Genomic DNA, 18,324 nt, shown 5'->3' with positions numbered 1-18,324 from the left:
AAGTAGTTGTGGGCGTAGATGTTGCCAATTCTTCTTGCCGTTACTAGTCTTATCTTGTTTCGGCGGCATTGTGGGATGAAGCGGCCCGGACCGACCTTACACGTACGCTTACGTGAGACAGGTTCCACCGACTGACATGCACTAGTTGCATAAGGTGGCTAGCGGGTGTCTATCTCTCCCACTTTAGTCGGAACGGATTCGATGAAAAGGGTCCTTATGAAGGGTAAATAGAAATTGGCATATCACGTTGTGGTTTTACGTAGGTAAGAAACGTTCTTGCTAGAAACCTATACAAGCCACGTAAAAACTTGCAACAACAATTAGAGGACGTCTAACTTGTTTTTGCAGCATGTGCTATGTGATGTGATATGGCCAGAAGATGTGATGAATGATATATGTGATGTATGAGATTGATCATATTCTTGTAATAGGAATCATGACTTGCATGTCGATGAGTACGACAACCGGCAGGAGCCATAGGAGTTGTCTTTATTTTTTGTATGACCTGCGTGTCATTGAATAACGCCATGTAAATTACTTTACTTTATTGCTAAGCGCGTTAGCCATAGAAGTAGAAGTAATCGTTGGCGTGACAACTTCATGAAGACACAATGATGGAGATCATGATGATGGAGATCATGGTGTCATGCCGGTGACAAAGATGATCATGGTGCCCCGAAGATGGAGATCAAAGGAGCAAAATGATATTGGCCATATCATGTCACTATTTGATTGCATGTGATGTTTATCATGTTATGCATCTTATTTGCTTAGAACGATGGTAGTAAGTAAGATGATCCCTCACTAAAATTTCAAGAGAAGTGTTCCCCCTAACTGTGCACCGTTGCGAAGGTTCGTTATTTCGAAGCACCACGTGATGATCGGGTGTGATAGATTCTAACATTCGAATGCAACGGGTGTTGACGAGCCTAGCATGTACAGACATGGCCTCGGAACACATGCGAAACACTTAGGTTGACTTGACGAGCCTAGCATGTACAGACATGGCCTCGGAACACAAGAGACCGAAAGGTCAAACATGAGTCGTATAGCAGATACGATCAACATGGAGATGTTCACCGATGATGACTAGTCCGTCTCACGTGATGATCGGACACGGCCTAGTTTGACTCGGATCATGTATCACTTAGATGACTAGAGGGATGTCTATCTGAGTGGGAGTTCAATAATCAGATGAACTTCATTATCATGAACATAGTCAAAAGGTCTTTACAAATTATGTCATTGCGCTTTAGTTCTACTGTTTAAGATATGTTCCTAGAGAAAATTTAGTTGAAAGTTGATAGTAGCAATTATGCGGACTGGGTCCGTAAACTGAGGATTGTCCTCATTGCTGCACAGAAGGCTTATGTCCTTAATGCACCGCTCGGTGTGCTGAACCTCAGCGTCGTCTGTAGATGTTGCGAAACATCTGACATACACGTTTTGATGACTACGTGATAGTTCAGTGAGTAATGCTAACAGTTTAGAATTGTGGCACAAGAGACGTTTTTGAAACATCGCAGAACATATGAGATGTTCCGAAAATTGAAATTGGGATTTCGGACTAGTGCCCACGTCAAGAGGTATGAGACCTCTGACAAGTTTCTTAAGCCTGCAGACTAAGGGAGAAAAAGCTCAATCGTTGAGCATGTGCTCAGATTGTCTGAGTGCCACAATCGCTTGAATCGAGTGGGAGTTAATCTTCCAGATGAGATAGTGATGGTTCTCAATAGTCACTGCCACCAAGCTATTAGAGCTTTGTGATGAACTATAAATATCAAGGATAGATGATGATCCTTGAGCAACTCGCGATGTTTGACACCGCGAAAGTACAAATCAAGAAGGAGCATCAATTGTTGATGGTTAGTAAAACCACTAGTTTAAGAAGGGCAAGGGCAAAAGGGATACTTCATGAAACAGCAAGTCGTTTGCTGCTCTAGTGAAGAATCCCAAGGTTGAACCCAAACCCGAGACTAAGTGCTTCTGTAATGAGAGGAACGGTCACTGAAGCAGTACTACCCTAGATACTTGGTAGATGAGAAGGCAGGTAAGATCGACAGAAGTATATTGGATATACATTATATGAACGTGTACTTTACTAGTACTCCTAGCAGCACCAGGGTATTAGATACCGGTTCGGTTGCTAAGTGTTAGTAACTCGAAATAAAAGCTGCGGAATAAACGGAGACTAGCTAAAGGTGAGATGACGATATGTGTTGGAAGTGTTTCCAAGGTTGATGTGATCAAGCATCGCATGCTCCCTCTACCATCAAGATTTGGTGTTTGCGTTGAGCATGATTGGATTATGTTTATCGCAATACGGTTATTCATTTAAGGAGAATAATGGTTACTCTGTTTATTTGAATAATACCTTCAATGGTCTTACACCTAAAATGAATCTCGATCGTAGTGATACACATGTTCATGCCAAAAGTAATGATAGTACCACATACTTGTGGCACTGCAATTTGAGTCATATTGGGATAAAACGCATGAAGAAGCTCCATGTAGATGGATCTTTGGACTCACTCGTTTTTGAAAAGATTGAGACATGCGAACCATGTCTATTGGTATATATGCATGAAGAAACTCCATGCAGATGGATCGTTTGGACTCACTTGATTTTGAATCACTTGAGACATGCAAATCATACCACATGGGCAAGATGACTGAAAGGCCTCGTTTTCAGTAAGATGGAACAAGAGAGCAATTAATACATTTTGATGTATGCAGTCCAATGAGTGCTGAGGCATGCAGTGGATATCGTTATGTTCTTACTTCACAGATGATTTGAGTAGATGCTGAGTGTATTTACTTGATGAAACACCAGTCTGAATTATTGAAAGGTTCAAGTAATTTCAGAGTGAAGTTGAAGATCGTCGTGACAAGAGGATAAAATGTCTGTGATATGATCATAGAGATGAGTATCTGAGTTACGAGTTTGGCACACAATTAAGACATTGTGGAAAGTGTTTCACAATTAATACCGCCTGGAACACCACAGAGTGATGGTGTGTCCGAACATCATAACTGCACCCTATTGGATATGGTGCATACCATGATGTCTCTTATCGAATCACCACTATCGTTTATGGGTTAGGCATTAGAGACAACCGCATTCACTTTAAAAGGGGCACCACGCAATTCCGTTGAGACGACACCGTTTAGAGAAACCTAAGTTGTCGTTTCTTAAAAGTTTGGGGCTGCGATGCTTATGTGAAAAAGTTTCAGGCTGATAAGCTCGAACACCAAGCGGATATATGCATCTTCATAGAATACCCAAAATAGTTGGGTGTACCTCCTATTTCAGATCTGGAAGCAAAAGTAATTACTTCTAGAAACGAGTCCTTTCTCGAGGAAAAGTTTCTCTCGAAAGAATTGAGTGGGAGGTGGTGGAGACTTGATAAGGTTATTGAACCGTCACTTCAACTAGTGTGTAGCAGGGCACAGGAAGTTGTTCCCGTGGCACCTACACCATTTGAAGTGGAAGCTTATGATAGTGATCATGAAACTTTGGATCAAGTCACTACCAAACCTCATAGGATGACAGGGATGCATACTACTTCAGAGTGGTACGTAATCCTGTCTTGGAAGTCATGTTGTTGGACAACGATGAACCTATGAGCTATGGAGAAGCGATGGTGGGCCCATATTCCGACAAATGGTTAGAAGCCATGAAATCCGAGATAAATGGAACTTTGAGAAGAAGACGGACGTGGACGGTAATGTTACCGTCTATGAAGCTCGACTTGTGGCAAAGAGTATTTCCACAAGTTCAAGGAGTTGACTACGATGAGATTTGCTCATCTGTAGCGATGCTTAGGTCCGTCGGAATCATGTTGGCATTAGCTGCATTTATGAAATCTGGCAAATGGATGTCAAAACAAGTTTCCTTACCAGTTTTCGTAAGGAAAGGTTGTATGTGATACAATCAGAAAGGTTTTGTCGATCCTAAGGATGCTAAAAGGTATGCTAGCTCCAGCGATCCTTCTAAGGACTGGAGTAAGCATCTCGGAGTTGGAATGTACGCTTTGATGAGATGATCAAAGATTTTGGATTTATACAAAGTTTATGAGAAACTTGTATTTCCAATAAAGTGAGTGGGAGCGCTACAACATTTCTGATAAGTATATGTGAATGACATATTGTTGATCCGAGATGATGTAAAATTTCTGGAAAGCATAAAGGGTTGTTTGAAAGGAGTTTTTCAAAGGAAGACCTGGATAAAAGCTGCTTACATATTGGGCATCAAGATCTATAGAGATAGATCAAGACGCCCGATGATACTTTCAAAGAACGCACACCTTGACATGATTTTGAAAGAGTTCAAAATGGATCAGCAAAGAAGGAGTTCTTGGCTGTGTTACAAGGTGTGAGTGTTGAGTAAGACTCAAGACCTGACCACAGCAGAAGAGAGAGAAAGGACGAAGGTCGTCCCCTATGCTTTAGACGTAGGCTCTACAGTATGCTATGCTGTGTACCGCACATGAAGTGTGCCTTGCCATGAGTTGGTCAATGGGTACAATAGTGATCCGGGAATGGATCACATGACAGCGGTCGAACTTATCCTTAGTATCTAGTGGACTAAGGATTTTCTCGATTATGGAGGTGAAAAGGAGTTTGTCGTAAAGGGTTACGTCGATGCGAACTTTGACACTAATCCGGATGGCTCTGAGTAGTAAACCGGATTCGTATAGTAGAACAATTATTTGAAATGGCTCCAAATAGCGCGTGGTAGCATCCACAAGATGACATAGATATTCATAAAGCACACACAGATCTGAAAGGTTCAGACCCGTTGACTAATAACCTCTCTCACAAGCATAACATGATCAAACCAGAACTCATTGAGTGTTAATCACATAGTGATGTGAACTAGATTGTTGACTCTAGTAAACTCTTTGGATGTTGGTCACATGGTGATGTGACCTGTCAGTGTTAATCACATGGTGATGTGAACTAGATTATTGACTCTAGTGCAAGTGGGAGACTGTTGGAAATATGCCCTAGAGGCAATAATAAATAGGTTATTATTATATTTCCTTGTTCATGATAATCGTTTATTATCCATGCTAGAATTTTATTGATAGGAAACTCAGATGCATGTGTGGATACGTAGACAACACCATGTCCCTAGTAAGCCTCTAGGAGACTAGCTCGTTAATCAATAGATGGTTACGGTTTCCTGACCATGGACATTGGATGTCGTTGATAACGGGATCACATCATTAGGAGAATGATGTGATGGACAAGACCCAATCCTAAGCCTAGCACAAGATCGTGTAGTTCGTTTGCTCAGAGCTTTTCTAATGTCAAGTATCACTTCCTTAGACCATGAGATTGTGCAACTCCCGGATACCGTAGGAATGCTTTGGGTGTACCAAACGTCACAACGTAACTGGGTGGCTATAAAGGTGCACTACAGGTATCTCCGAAAGTGTCTGTTGGGTTGGCACGAATCGAGACTGGGATTTGTCACTCCGTATAAACGGAGAGGTATCTCTGGGCCCACTCGGTAGGACATCATCATAATGTGCACAGTGTGACCAAGGAGTTGATCACGGGATGATGTGAGTTACGGAACGAGTAAAGAGATTTGCCGGTAACGAGATTGAACAAGGTATAGGGATACCGACGATCGAATCTCGGGCAAGTAACATACCGATGGACAAAGGGAATTGTATACGGGATTGATTGAATCCCCGACATCGTGGTTCATCCGATGAGATCATCGTGGAACATGTGGGAGCCAACATGGGTATCCAGATCCCGCTGTTGGTTATTGACCGGAGAACGTCTCGGTCATGTCTGCATGGTTCCCGAACCCGTAGGGTCTACACGCTTAAGGTTCGATGACGCTAGGGTTATAGGGAAAGTATGTACGTGGTTACCGAATGTTGTTCGGAGTCCCGGATGAGATCCCGGACGTCACGAGGAGTTCCGGAATGGTCCGGAGGTAAAGATTTATATATGGGAAGTCCTGTTTTGGTCACCGGAAAAGTTTCAGGTGAAATCGGTAATGTACCGGGACCACCGGGAGGGTCCCGGGGGTCCACCAAGTGGGGCCACCAGCCCCAGAAGGCTGCGTGGGCCAAGTGTGGGAGGGGACCAGCCCTAGGTGGGCTGGTGCGCCCCCCCACCAAGGCCCAAGGCGCATGGGAGAGTGGGAGGGGGCAAACCCTAGGTCCAGATGGGCCTTAGAGCCCATCTAGTGGGGCGCCCCCCCTCTCCTCCCCTTGGCCGCCCCCCTTGATGGGATCTAGGGCTGGCCGCCTCCTCTTGGGGGTGGAAACCCTAAGGGGGGCGCAGCCCCCTCCCCCCTATATATAGTTGAGGTTTGGGCTGCCCAAGACACACGAGAACGTCTCTCTTTTGGCGCAGCCCTACCCCTCTTCCTCCTCCTCCTCTCCCGCGGTGCTTGGCGAAGCCCTGCGGGATTGCCACGCTCCTCCACCACCACCACGCCGTCGTGCTGCTGCTGGATGGAGTCTTCCCCAACCTCTCCCTCTCTCCTTGCTGGATCAAGGCGTGGGAGACGTCACCGGGCTGCACGTGTGTTGAACGCGGAGGCACCGTTCTTCGGTGCTCAGATCGGAATCAACCGCGATCTGAATCGCTACGAGTACGACTCCCTCATCCGCGTTCTTGCAACGCTTCCGCATCGCGATCTACAAGGGTATGTAGATGCACTCCCCTTCCCCTCGTTGCTAGATTACTCCATAGATTGATCTTGGTCATGCGTAGAAAATTTTGAATTTCTGCTACGTTCCCCAACAGTTTGACCGTCTGGTGAACAGTAAATTCGAAAAAATAGCAAAAAAATTCAAAAAAAATCTGAAATTTTGTGGGATCGAAGATACTCAAGGGAGCAAGGCGCATGCAAATTTTGGCACAGTTTGGACATTCCCGCAGCCCGTGTCAAACGAAAAACTTTAAAATGTATGCTGTGAGCAGTGAATTCAAAGAAAAGCAAGAAAATTCAAAAAAATATGAAATGTTTTGGCATCAAAGAGGCTGGGGTGCGCAAGGAGCGTGCAATTTTTTTTTGCGTTTCGACCCTGTAGGAGCTCGTGGAGAAAAAAAACAAAATTTGGCGCAGAAAAAAACTTTGAAAAATGCACTATTTTCTTTTTTTTTTGTGCTAGAGCACCTCGCATGTCATTTGATCACAAAAATTTGCAAGCGCCTTGCGCACCCAAGCCTCTTTGATGCCAAAAAAATCATATTTTTTTTTAAATTTTCTTGCTATTTTTTTGAATTTATTGTTCACAGCATATAGATTTAAATTTTTTTCCTTTCCCACGAGTTCCTGGAATGTCCACACAACGCGAAAATTTGCACACACCTTGCGCCCTTAAGTATCTTCGATCCCACAAAATTTCAGATTTTTTTGATTTTTTTTGCTTTTCGAATTTACTGTTCCCCATGTTACTATTCATCAGACGGTCAAACCCCTTTGACCGGACGACAAGGGCATTTCTGTAAGGTGACTTAACGGAAGAGGGGTATTTTTTAGCATACCTGAAAATTAGGGGCAAATGCCACGTGGTGGCTCAAGTTAGGGGGATAAATGGAATTGTCCCTATATTTTATGTTCACCATGTGACCAGCTCAGCTATTTTTTCTTTGTGAAAATGAGCCCAGATTATTTTTCTAAAGAATACCCTATCCAGGCCTACTTATTTTTCTACGCCCTAATGGGCTGCAACTCTTTCAAGACGCCTGCAAATCTTGAAAGTAATATGAAATGGGTTGTAAATATAAAAACAGATGACAAATTGGCTATTACTTTATGATTTCTGAATCTTTTCACATTTTCATATTCCTATTTCACTGGGCATTAACCTAATTTAAATATATCTTCAAAGTACTTTAAATCTGGCTCGACATTTCGGTATTAAAAATAGTTTCAAACCCACAGAAATATGCAAAATTGGCCCTGGCCAACCAAAAAAACGACTGCAATAAATTGCATAAGAAGTTGCCATGAGCTATATATAAATTTTAAAAAAAGAGAGAGTGGTCTGACTTGTGGGCCTGTTTAGTTGACGCGTATGCAAGATTTTTTAGTTATTATATACGTCAACAAACGATTATAGCAGACATAACCGTTGGATGTCAATCCAACGGCCGTCGTGTTTCTTCAATCTCTGATCTTCTTGCTCCAGCCGCCAAAGCAGCGCCAGCGGGACCGCCTACTCCCGCCTCCCGTGGCCGGCTGTGCTGCCGCACAGGCCTCAGCGCCCCCTACTACTCCCACCGCTGGCCAGGGCATCCCTCTACTCACCCACACCCCCTGTTATTCCGCGGCGACGGCAGCCTCACACCGCAGCCGAACCGGTGAGCCCTCGTACACCTCTCCGCGCGGGCTTCCACTGCCGCGTCTTCCCCTTCCTAGGCCTCGCCGTCGTCCACCGCCGTGGTGCTCTCGGTGCGGCGTGGTCAATGTGGTCAACGACCGACTTCCATCGGAAGAGTACTGTACGTGGAGAGGCTGACAGCTGGGTCCACGGCAGCCGCAAGGAGGTGCCTCCTTATTACACGGAAAATAATTATTCCTCCACCTGACAGCAGGGACCCACCGGACGGGCCACCAGTATTTCGCGAAAAAAAACGTTTCCCCCTGACTGCTGGGACCCACAAGACGGGCCACCGTATTTCACGAAAAAATGTTCCCCCCGCTGTCAGCTCGGACCCACCGGAAGTGCCTCCTTATTACGCACAAAAAAATGAATACCCCTTGCTAGCTGGGACCCACCTTGGTGGGAGGCTGACTTGTGGGCCTACTAAGTTGATTGGGACGGAGGCCTTTGTCAACTTTAGTCAATATATGAACGATTCTAGCTCCAGTGACCGTACGATGTCCATCCAACGGCCGTAGTGCTTCTTCAACCTCTGGTCTTCTTGCTCCAGCCGCACAAAACAGCGCCGGTCGTGCCGCCTGCTCCTGCCGCCCGTGGCCGGCTGTGATGCCGCGGAGGCCTCACCGCCCCCTACTACTCCCACCGCTGGCCAGGCCATCCCTCTACGCACCCACACCCCCTGTTATTCTGCGACGACGGCAGCCTCACACCGCAGCCGAACGAGTGAACCCTCATACTCCTCTACGTGTGGGCATCCACTGCCGCGTCTTCCCCGGCTCCGCGTCGTCCCCTTCCTAGGCCTCGCCGTCGTCCACAGCCCTGGTACTCTCGGCGCGGCGTGGTCAACGTGGTCAAGGAATGGCTTCCATCGGACGTGGACCGTACGTGGAGAGGCTGACAGCTGGGTCCACGGCCGCAGCAAGGAAGTGCCTCCTTATTACGCGCAAAATAATTATTCCGCCACCTGACAGCGGGGACCCACCGGACGGGCCACCGTATTTCGCGAAAAAAAGTTTCCCCCTGACTGCTGGGACCCACCAGCTACATCTTCGCACGCAAGGAAGTGCGTCCGAAAAAACGATTCACCCCCCTGACTGCTGGGACCCACCAGCTACATCTTCGCACGCAAGGAAGTGCGTCCAAAAAAAACGATTTGCCCCCCTGACTGCTGGGACCCACCAGCTACATCTTCGCACTCAAGGAAGTGCGTCCGGGCAAAAAAACAAAATGATTCCCCCTGACTGCTGGGACCCAGCAGCTACACCTTCGCACGCAAGGAAGTGCGTCCGGGCAAAAAAAACGATTCGCCCCCCTGACTGCTGGGACCCACCAGCTACATCTTCTCAGGCAAGGAAGTGCCTGACAGTCGGGACCCACCTGGTCGAAGCGTACGTAGCGTTGTCATTCTGGTCGCGAACGTGTACGTACATATATACTGGTCGATGTAGAGGCGCGCACGTGTCGTAGTAGAGGCGCGTATGTGTCGTAGTAGAGGCGCGCATGTAGCATGTACACGTACGTACAGCGGCCAGGGTGCAAGAAAGAAAATACGGCCACGTACGTACATACGGGCAGGGTCTCGAACGCCTACTCGCGCATACGTACAGCCAGGGCTCGTGTACATGGCTGGGTCGGAACGGAGAAACAGCGTCGTCGTCGTGTTCATGGGGAGGCAACGGAACGCGTCGTGTTCATCGGGAGGCAACGGAACGCGTGGGAGCCAACCGGCTGGGTCGGAACGGAATGCGTGGTCGTGTTCATCGGGAGGGCTTGGACGGAACAGGCGATGGAAACGAGGCCTGGCGTACCGCAAAACGGAGGAAACGGCCTCGTGTTCGACCGGCCACGTTCGAAACGGGATCCCGTTCATCGGGAGGGGTCTGGCGTACCGCAAAACGGAGGAAACGGACCTCCTACGGTCGAAACGGGGGTCCTGTTGATCGGGAGGGGTGTGGCGTACCGCAAAACGGAGGAAACGGACTTGTGTTGGAGCGCTACGGTCGAAACGGGGGTCCTGTTGATCGGGAGGGGTGTGGCGTACCGCAAAACGGGACTCCATGGGATACTGTTCATCTCCACCGTCGACCTCCTCCAGCCTCCACGGGCAACCGTCGACCTCCTCCAGCCTCCATGGGCTCCTGTTCATCCAGCCTCCACCGCACGCTACTCCACCGGCTACTGTTCAACCACCCCTCCACGGGCACCCCTCCACCGTCTACTGTTCATCCAGCCATCCACACCACGGGGTCCTGTTCAACCACCCCTCCACGTGCACCCCTCCACCGTCTACTGTTCATCCAGTCCTCCACACCACGGGGTCCTGTTCATCCAGAGGCAACGCCACCGCTCACTGTTCATCCAACCCCCCCCCCCCCCGCAACGCTCACTGTTCATCCAATCGATCGGCTTCAGTTAGCAGCAGTAGCGAAGGAATCGCTCGATCGGGTTCAGTTAACAGCCATCGATCGATCGCTCGGGTTCAGTAACGCGTAGCCTGCAGTGCAATCGCTTGGGTTCAGTTAGAGCCCAACGCCTCGCTCGGGTTCAGTTAGAGCCAACGCCTCGCACACACACGCGTACGTGTATGAGAGAAACGCGCATCGCTCGGCCCCCGACCTCCCACCGTAACCGGGAACTCGCCGAAATTTTCCTCGCCCTCGCTTCTACCACGGTTTTTTCCGTCATGGACGGCCCAAAGAATGTCATGCAGCTGCGTCTCCGGCCCGCCCAGGACGAAAAGCCCATTTTCTGTCATGATTTTTTGTCATAGAAGTAGGAGCCCACCACATCTATGATGATACCGGGTTTTGTCACTATTATCGTCATAGAAGTGTCATATGTATGACAGAAAAAAAAAATCGTTCGACCCAAAATGTCACGGATGTGTCTTTTTTTTGTAGTGCTATCCAAAGCTTGCACATATCCGATCATCTTGATCACATGTGGGCTCAGTGGATCACCTTCCTTCAGCTTGCAATCCATCAAGGATCGCCAGACGTTGAACCTTTCGGTCCTAGCCTGTGTCTGAAACATGCTCTTGAGACTCTCGATCATATCGTAAGCCTCGACATTTTCGAAATGTTGTTGCAAATCGGGCTCCATATAAGCCAGCATCAGACAACTGATCTCCGTTGATTCATCAATGAGTTTCTGGTAGGCATTCTTAGTTGTGGTATAAGCATTATCTGCAGGTTCCTCTGGAAGTGGGTCCTCTAGAACATGTTCCTTTTTATCATGCTTGAGAACAATTCGCAGATTTCTATACCAGGTGGTAAAGTTTGTTCCATTCAGTTTATCCTTTTCCAGGATTGATTTCAATGCAAAGTTGGGTTGATCAGGTGGTGCCATTGATCTACAACAGAAAATATGCAATCACTAAGAAATGTGTTTATGTAGAGTAATTCAAGCCTAAACAGAAATACTCCCACTGAAGTCAGCATCCCTCCGTAGACTCTCAGTGATTCAGGATCCGACTAGCGCATGTGACTAGTGAGCTTTAGCATCACTGCTAGCCAACATACCTATCCGGTAAGCAACTCCTTGCTAATCGTATCTCTATATGACTCCTGTCGGTCGGGTAGGTATCTAATACCCCGGCTCCCGACCTCCTTTGCCACAAGGCCCAAAACCGTTTTGATAGCCTTGTCAAGTTAACCTAATGCAGTGCATGTCCGTGTCCGACACGAACCCTTTAGTTCAAGGACACCTAGCAGCACCCCAATTTTATGAGCCCACTACTAGACGTACTTGACGTGCGAAGGTGCAACATCGGGAATGGCAATTTACTTGATATTCATGAGGGATCTTTCTACCATTCAAACATGCATAGAAAGTAAGAAGCATAACAATCACAAATAAACATATATTGTGAAATAGTATGGCTCCTTCATGGATGCTCTTCCAGGTCGGCTCCGACTCCGATGACCATCTAGGAACTCCATCTTGTTTGTCACGCTGAGACGCCAAGCCACCAACCTGATCTCTATAATCCAACTACTACAACTAGTAATGAATTTTACATAGAGTCACAAGTCGACACGCAGGTCGTTATACAATATAATGACAACACTTCGGCTCCTGCCGGCTAACAAACATGACACGCAGGCCATGTATAAATTTACACACATGCATCACATACACATGAGCCATACTATTCACATCAAACCCTGCAAAACAAAGTTATGCATAGAATCGCATTCTACCGGTTTGTGTGATCGTGTACAAAATACAAGGCGCTACGCACACGGGTTTCGAAAATCTCCGGTCATATCTGAACTCCGTTCACGACGAATTTTCTGATCTGACTGATCTTATCGATCATCGCGAATCCGATTCGGGTTTATGTTTCACTGTTAACCCTGATGGCGGATAACCGACCGGTAGGGGTAGATCGTGTCACGACCTCATCAATCCCGATTGACAGAAAACATAGCCTCATCGATCCCCATGTGCAGTTGATCTCATCAACCGTGCACCTAGCCGATCTCATCAATGACAACAGGTCTCATCTGCCGCCTCCACATATCTAATATGCATACGATCTGAATCCCAATCCAATAGCAGAGGCTCTGATACCACTATTGGGATCTACGGTAGGGTGCGTCGACTGCAAATTAAAATTTCCTACGCGCAGAACAACCAAGAACATGCTACGGGAGATGGATAAGTTCGTTACCACTACACGCGCAGTGCCGTGCAGCGAAAGAAGAGTTGGGGCAGCGCGTCCGCGTGGATCGTCTCCTCCTTGTCCGATCTCCCTCGAACAGCCAGTCGTCGGTTCCCACGTACAGGTTCGCAGGAGCGGCGCAAGTGCACCGCCTCTAACGGTATCCATGCGTGCAGGAGGAACACCGTGCGGCGGACTGCTAGGTCCGACCACACAGTCGGCGGCGAGTGGAGGTGGCTATTTGCAACACATGCAAACCCTAGTGACAGCGCCGAAGCGATCAACCACATGAGTGTGCCGCACCTCCACTTTATATAGGCGTCCGTCGCGGGCTCAACACTTGGGCCTCGCACGGACCCTAAAGGCCACAAGTCTACTCGGCCATAATCCGAATACAGCTCGGATCACATCCGACCAGTGTCCTCAGATTCGACCTCATAGGTTCCTTCCCTTAAGCGCGCGACCCCTTAGGTTCAAGTCGGTTTGGTCGCAGTTCGGATCACCTCCGAACTGCACAGTTGGTAGCGGCCTCTAGCAAGGCATGCCGAACACCAAGAAGACTATGAAGCTGGTTAGCGGACCTGTACATCACACTTCCATTCCTTTTGCCACACGATATATGTTATCGGGCTCAAGGCGAGTCTGTCATCCTTGTGCTAGCCCGACCTCTTTCTCGTTCCAGTGATGCCGACCATAATCCGGATTATCTCATAATCCTTGTCACATGGCCATGCTTATCTTGGTCGGATCACACGAGGGCCGGCCCAGAGTATATCTCTCCTGGTCGGAGGGGCAAATCCCATCTTGCTCGACCACGTCTCGCAGCATGGGTCTGGACAAACCCGAAACCTACCTTTGTAACTACCCAGTCATAGAGTAGCGTTTGGTCGGCCCAAAGCAAGTCTGTCACCATCCCGAGTACATGTGCCAGCTCAGGTCTTAGGACATAGAACGTATGTTGTACTAGTGACTCACAGATGACATATATCGCTGCGTCTCATAGTTGGGTCTGTCCGACTCGGACCTTATCTCGACTCGGATCCGACTACGTCGAATCCAACCAGACCTTTCCAAGTCCATATTATCCGGTTAGCATCCAATGCTCCATGGCTAGTGATACCAAGCCATCGACCGTGTTATATGCTAGTCTAGTCGGCTGCGCGTCCACACAGTCCTTTCGACTAGGGACCTTTGAGGACAGTCATCATACAATGCATAGTCCCACAAACAAGTCACGTACTTGGTGATACACATCATTGATAATGTCCAAGGACTATCTTTATTCATAAACACATAGGAAATATCATCATACATGATTGCCTCTAGGGCATATCTCCAACAAGTCCGGGCTGGGCGCAATTCGGAAGCGGTTCCTCTGTGATGGCGAGGGACCGCATTAAGTCCAGAGCCTCGTTTAAGAGCGAGGTTTGGGCGGGGACCGAAGTTCCCTGGCCGAACTTGCGTGACATGGATTTCGAGGGTTCGGAGCTAGTGTCCGGAGAAGAGCACGACTTTATGATGAGTGTTGGTGGCACTATTCCCTCTGGTTCTCCCGTGTTGAGCTCTGCAGCCGCAGAGAGTTCGGCGAGCTCTAGTCTCCGGTCTTCGGACCTGGTGACGCGCTCCGGATCTATGGCCGGAGCAGTGGTTGGAGCCGCGAACCCTTGGAAGATCAAGTCTCCTCGGATATCAGCGACATAGTTCAGATTTCCAAAACTGATCTGATGACCAGGGGCGTAGCTGTCGATCTGCTCCAGGTGGCCAACCGAGTTGGCACGCAGTGCGAAGCCGCCGAATACGAAGATCTGACCGGGGAGAAAAATCTCGTTCCTGGCAGCATTGTTGTAGATGATCGATGGAGCCATCGAGCCTTTCAACGACGGCACAGTGGAACTCTCAATGAAAGCACCAACGTCGGTGTCAAAACCGGCAGATCTCAGGTAGGGGGTCCCGAACTGTGCCTCTGAGGATCGAAGGTAACAGGAGGCAGGGGACACAATGTTTACCCAGGTTCGGGCCCTCTTGATGGAGGTAATACCCTACTTCCTACTTGATTGACTTTGATGAGTACAGGGGTTACAAGAGTTGATCTACCTCGAGATCGTAATGGCTAAACCCTAGATGTCTAGCCTGTATGATTATGATTGCCTCTACGGACTAAACCCTGTGGTTTATATAGACACCGGAGGGGGCTAGGGTTGTACAGAGTCGGTTTACAGAGAAAGGAATCTTCATATCCGCACGCCAAGCTTGCCTTCCACGCTAAGGAGAGTCCCATCCGGACACGGGGGAAAGCCTTCCATCTTGTATGTTCACGGCCCATGAGTCCGGCCCATAGCCCAGACGCCCGAGGACCCCGTAATCCAGGACTACCTCACACCCCTGCAGGGAAGTATATCTATTCGAATAGCTGTGTCCACGGTAACGGACGGTCGCAGTTGTATCCCGATCGATACAACTAGAACTGGATACTGGAGATGTGAAATGGATATGATGGCTCCGGGATTGCTTTCTCGCAGGGAGTCGAGGAAGTGATCTCTGGGTGATGTTACAACATAATTACTACTATTATAATATGTTACTCTTAGCTCTTCTGATGCTGCAAGATGCTAGTCTTTGATAGGCTAGGCCTTCCCTCTATTCTGGCATTTCTGCAGTCTAGTCCAAAGGTACAACCTATTTCCTTTGAAACTGATGCATGCTTAGTTTAGATCTGATGTAAGTCTTGCGAGTACTTTGGATGAGTATTCACGGTTGCTTTCACTACTACAGGTTGTTGCTAACGTGACACTACGATCAGAGACCCTTTGACGAAACTGTGTGCGATGCATTAATCGCAAACGGTGGTGTAAAAAACCATCAAAAAAGGTGCAAAACATTTGTGATGACGGATGCATCAAACACGGTTTAGATTTTAGTTGCGTGTGCGATGCAGGGCATACGGTTCAGTTCAATTAACTGTTTGCGATGTGGCAGAACAAAAGAAATGGGCAGCTAGATGAAGGCGTGTGCGATATACATCTTACGGTTCACTCGGATGAACTGTTTGTGATTAGGCAACACAACAGAAATGGTAGGCCAGATCAAGGTGTGTGCGATATACGGCATACGGTTCACTTGGATGAACTATTTTTGACTAGGCAACACAGCAGAAACAGTTCAACCAGATCAAGGTATGTGCAATGGAGGGCATACAGTTCATTTTGATAAATTGTTTGTGTTGAGCCAAGAGAACAGAAACGTTTCACATAAACAAGATGTGTGTAATACGCGGCAAACATCCAATTACATAGGTGGCTAGTACACACATGACAATTTCCACACACCAAAGTAAACTATTACATGCATAATTAACTAGGATAAATGATCATCTGATAATCATCTACTTCTTGTGCTAGCTCGATGTTCCTTCTATTCTAAGTTTCCTTTAAATGATGGCATTTTACGAACACGCCACTGTTTCCTGCCATTTCCTCACCGGTTTCCCGCCACCCAGCAATATTGCGCATAAACCTAGGCGGCGCACGACGCACGGAGGCAACACGCGCAGCCTGTAGCACATCCACCTTTTCCAAGCATGCCAACCCACCAAAGCGCCTCCTCTGCCATCAACCTCGTCGACGAGGAAAACGAGCAGGCGCCATGGCTCGTCGAGGCTGAGGCGCTCCCCAGCAATGCGATGGACGACGCCGTGATGCGCGTCATCGCCAGGGTTGAGCAGACCCTTGGCGCATGGCGCTTCAACGCCGCGGATCAAGATAGGCATGTCAGCGCCGAGAGGCTGCAGCTCGCCGCACAACATGATCGATGGCGCGCCACAGAGCAAGCTAGGCGCATTCGCGCCGATAGGCTGCGGCTCGCCGCACAACGAGACCATTGGAGCGCCACAGAGCAAGAGGCGCGGTGCACCGCACAGCAAGAGTGGATCCATCGACGCTTGCCTACTGTCGACAGGGCATCGCAGCTGGGTACATGTCCCGTCAGTACCCCATTCCTCGCCAGGAGTGGGCAGAGGCCCTCTACGCCGTACTTGCACCAGAGGCCGGCCGTGCCGTAATTGCACTGGACGCCCGCCGCACCGTTCGCATGGGTTGCACCGTTTGCCTTCTCCGTGGCCTGCTCGATGCCAACGCGTTGGTCGGTAGGCTCGACTGCCTCCTTGGCCCAGGTGTCCACCTGGGCGCAGTAGAGGAACATGGCCGTCGCATCCTCGAGCTGGTGATCTCCGATGATATAGCCAACTTGGATCTCGAGATCGCGCTCCAGATGTACCGCGAGCGTGTCGACCGCTTGGACGAACGCCTGCACAAGTTCAGGCAGAGCCAAGAGCTACCGTAGGCATGGGCTGCTGGTCATGGTCTCATGGACGCATTTTATTTTGTTGAGTCGTTTCGAAGTGGATAGCTATGTATTCACAACAATCATAGTATTGCTCTGTTTATTGCTTTTCTTTCAATGTGTGTACTCTATTTTCCGTTCTTATATGTTTTGTTTCAATGTGTGTATATACGCTTTTCATTCTGTATATGTGGATGATAACAGCTATATTCAAATTAGTATACCAAAACAGATAGAAAATGGAATTCATAATATATATATATATATATATATTAATTGTTCATTAGTTCATCACAGAATGTATATATATATATATAAATAATATCATCACATATACATGATGATACTTAACCACTAGGTACAATGCATAAAATTGAAAACGAACAATACTAAAACTAATAATCCCTCCTGGGGTCAGTATACCGGCAGCCCCTCGCCAGCAGCTCCCTCGTGCACGGCGTCTTCTCAGTGCGGAGGCAGTACTCCGCCTCCTCCGCCTCGCAGCGCTTGACGTACCGATCTGCCTCTTGCTGGCGGACGAGCGCGAATGATCTTGACATTTCGTTGGGCGCCCACCGGAGCTCCTCGTCGGTGGCACGCTGGAGCTTATCGGCCCACCTCCACGCAGCGATGAGGCGACCAGTGCCTTTGACCTTCCTCGCGAAGTACCTGTCTTCGTACACCTTCTCCGCACGACGGCGCACCCGCCCCCAAAGCTTCGCCGCCTCCTTTTTCCAGGCGGCATCACGGGCTTCACAGGCTGCCTGGTACCTGGCTTCCACCTCCGCCATCTCCTTCTTGAACGCCACTTGCCTGGCTTTCTCAGCAGGCAGCAGCGACTTCCACAGACAAAGATTGTACTGGCCCCAAAACCAATCCAAAGTTGGGGGGTCTGGCGCAACCTCTTCTGGCGGCGCATAGGGGTCCTCGTCGCTACTATTCGAGCGAGCGTCC

The sequence above is a fragment of the Aegilops tauschii genome, chromosome 5 (assembly GCF_002575655.3).
Source record: "Aegilops tauschii subsp. strangulata cultivar AL8/78 chromosome 5, Aet v6.0, whole genome shotgun sequence".
NCBI classification, from domain to species: Eukaryota; Viridiplantae; Streptophyta; class Magnoliopsida; order Poales; family Poaceae; genus Aegilops; species Aegilops tauschii.
Note: the sequence above shows the minus strand (reverse complement) of the source record.